The sequence below is a fragment of the Mus caroli genome, chromosome 8 (genome assembly GCF_900094665.2).
Source record: "Mus caroli chromosome 8, CAROLI_EIJ_v1.1, whole genome shotgun sequence".
Taxonomy (NCBI): Eukaryota; Metazoa; Chordata; class Mammalia; order Rodentia; family Muridae; genus Mus; species Mus caroli.
The window spans coordinates 15458631-15461853 of NC_034577.1; the positions used below are offsets into that span (position 1 = coordinate 15458631).

The 3223-nt window shown below is 39.7% G+C and overlaps 1 long non-coding RNA gene across 1 annotated transcript in view; it reads right to left on the reverse strand.

Moving 5' to 3' along the window:
• Window positions 1-488: 488 nt before the first annotated feature.
• Window positions 489-3223, reverse strand: part of LOC110300929 — a 5872-nt gene continuing 3137 nt past the window's right edge. The window contains exons 2-3 of the long non-coding RNA XR_002378643.1: window positions 1654-1733; window positions 489-1159 (exon numbers count right to left, since the gene is read on the reverse strand). This is a non-coding gene — a long non-coding RNA (uncharacterized LOC110300929). The remainder of the gene's footprint in view (window positions 1160-1653; window positions 1734-3223) is intronic.

Genomic DNA, 3223 nt, shown 5'->3' on the forward strand with positions numbered 1-3223 from the left:
CTCCAGCCCTGCCGAGGAAACCTTCTGACTGTAATTTGAAATCCTGCCTTTCCTCAGGCTTCCATCCACATTTCCAAAGAACAGTGGGATCTTGCAGGTAGTATAAGATCCCTGGGGCTGTGGTGGCTAGTTTTATGTCAACATGATACAAGCTAGAGTTATTTGGGAAGAGTCACCTTCAATGAAGTAACCCCATCAGACTCACCTGTGGACAAATGTGTGTGACATATTCTTGATTGATAATTAATGTGGGGGGTGGTCTATCTCACTGTGGGCAGTGTCACCCCTGAATGGGGATGGGGGGTCTTGAGTTCTAAAAGAAAGCAGCCTAAGGAAGCCAGCCAGGAAGGAGCAAGCCAGTGAGCAGCATCCCTGCTAGCCTCTGCATCAGCTCCTGCCTCCACATGTCTTCCTTGATTTCTTCTGGGTGATGAACTTACAAGCTATAAAATAAAATAAACCCTTTTCCCCACAAGTTTTCTTTTCATGATGTTTATTATAGCAATAGAAACTTACAGAGGCTTCCTCCCCGGGCCCAGCGTCATGATGCCATTCCTCAGCGAGCTTTTTGCATAACACTTTAGCTACTGTAGTAGCTTGTCTCCAGCTAGCCCACCTCGCACTGGTGAACTCTTTTGCATCCAGCCCCACTCCATATAGGCAGAGTGTCTTTGGAAAATAGAAGAGCCTTTGACTTGGCATTTCTATTTATTGTCTGTGATTTTTTTGGCAAGTTTTTCAACCTGGTTAAATTTTAATTTCTATATCTATAAAATGTGTTTGATAAAACAGAATGTTTTCAAGGATTATATACAAGAATAAAAATCTTTGTAAATATTATAATATAAATGGATTCTCCCCATTGTCTTCCTCCCTCTGCCTACCTCTTCTTTGGCCACAATAGCCAGCAATGGTGANGGCAGTGAGATGTATGGTTTAGACTTGAACATGTTGCTCTCACTCAGACCACAGGAGCCACACTCAGATCCCTCAGCCGCCAGGTTCCTTGACCCTCTGGCGTGTCAACTTCTTATTTTGCAGCAGACAGTGAAAGCTCTGCAGGGTCCTCGGAAAGGCTCACAGTTTGGTGTTCCCTGCTTCAGGCAGATACCTCCTCGGAGGTAGCAAGGTCTTTCAAANTTGAGTGCACTGCTGATAGCTAAAGGCAAAAGAGAACATTCGCATCAAGTCTGGAGAAACTTGACATCATTGCTGTGGTGAAAACGCTCAGATGTCGCTGTTCAGAGCCTATGGAAAGAATCTTTGCTCTCATGCACATTTACGGTAGCCGAGTGTGTAAGTTTAGATGTCAGCTCATCCTGTCTATTTGGTAGAGAGGCAACTGAAGATGACTTTCCTAAGAAGACCTGGAGAGTCATGAGGACATGATTATCATATACAAAAGGAATGTTCATAGCTAATTCTCTCCCTCTCTCCCTTCCTCCATCCCTTCATCCCTCCCTCCATTCTCTTTCACTTTCCTTCTCCTCCTTTTAGCAGTATCTGGGATAGAATCCCATGTCTTACAGATAATTTGGGGACACAGAGGATAACATTCCAGTCATCCTCTAGTGCTTTACCTTCCAATGATCATTAGCTTCAGGAAAGAGGGAAGCAGAAATAATGAAAAAGGCCATGATGGTTGTTATTTACCGTGCAGTACCTGGAAGACGGCAAAGAGAGCCAAGAGGAAACCATGGAGTCTCATTATTGTGGAGTTTGGTCCCAGAGACCTAATGGTGAAAATCAAGAAAGTAAAATTANAAGGCTGTTTCTCTATGAGAGGAACTCATGCTGGCCCACAGGTTTTTACTGAGACCAGCTGTGAGTAAACCCATTATCCACAGTGTAGAGTGATTTCATTATTTTCCTTGGCTAATAAAGTCATGTGAATTTTGTACTGTCCTAATGTCCTGATTTTGCCCTCGGTCGCTCACAGTGACTGCTCACAGTAGTATCATCCTCCAGGCAGACTCTCTAGGTCCCACCCATTGTTGCCTGCTACTTCCCTCCACACATTCCATCTANCAGATATGAAGATAAGGATGAGGTGAGTCTGAGATATGAATATCAGAAGCTACCACAGCCTGACAAGGAGTCAGGTTATTACAACTGGAGACCAAGAATGGTCCCTCACAAGCCAGAACAGGAATCTGAAATATGTTGATTGGCTGGGTATTTCAAATCTCCTTAAATGGAAAAATCACTATGGTTTGGGACTAGGTATAAACTTAGGAGATATCTACAATAAGACAACAGGGACATCATACTTGTCAAGAAATAGTAAAAGAATACATCCATTTACCTCTGAAATTTGAATATTATTGTTTGTTTGCACTTAAATTTATCATTTTTATGATTTAAAAGCATATATTACAAAATTCAAAATAACAGAGAAATACTAAAAGGGAAAGGTTAATAAAAAGCCCCCATTGCTTCTCACTTTTCAAATATAACCGTTATTTACAGTTTAGAGCAGTGGTTCTCAACTAAGGGGGCAAATGACCCTTTCCTCAATTAAGCATTGCCTAAGACCATCAGAAAACACAGATATTTACATTACAGTTCTTACCATAGCAAAATTACAGTTCTGAAGTAACAATGAAATGATAGGGGTCACCAGGACATGAGGAACCGTAATAAAGGACCACCACAGNAGGAAGGTTGAGGACCACTGATTTAGTGTTTTAATTATTTTCCTTTTCTCATAAAATCATGTAAATATTATTTTAAATTTAGCATATGTGAACAATCTTCATAGCCAGCTCACTTATATTTTTCCATTTAAAGGCTTTCTTGAAACATCTCTAATATTTGTCAAGTATATTCATCTTAAATGTGTATCTTTAAAAATGTATGTGATTATGGCCTTCCATAAATTCTTAGAAATGGAATATTATAGCAAAACATACTTAAAGATTTACTACATGTTATCAATTACTCATTTGGAAACTGCCATATACTCTACTCTCTTACTAATNTGTATGAAAGCATTAACTATTAACTATGAACAATGCTATTGCAGAGACTGATTTTTAGAAATTATTTTGATCTGTGTCAGTGAGATAACTGAGTAATAATATTTCTGTTTATATTACTATGCATTTTAATGTTTTTTTTTTCTGAGATTGAAGTGCTTTTCATGCTCACTGGTTATTTTTCTCACTGCTGACTCATTTTCAGGCTGTTCCACCCCTCTTCATGATTCCAAAGAATTTCACAT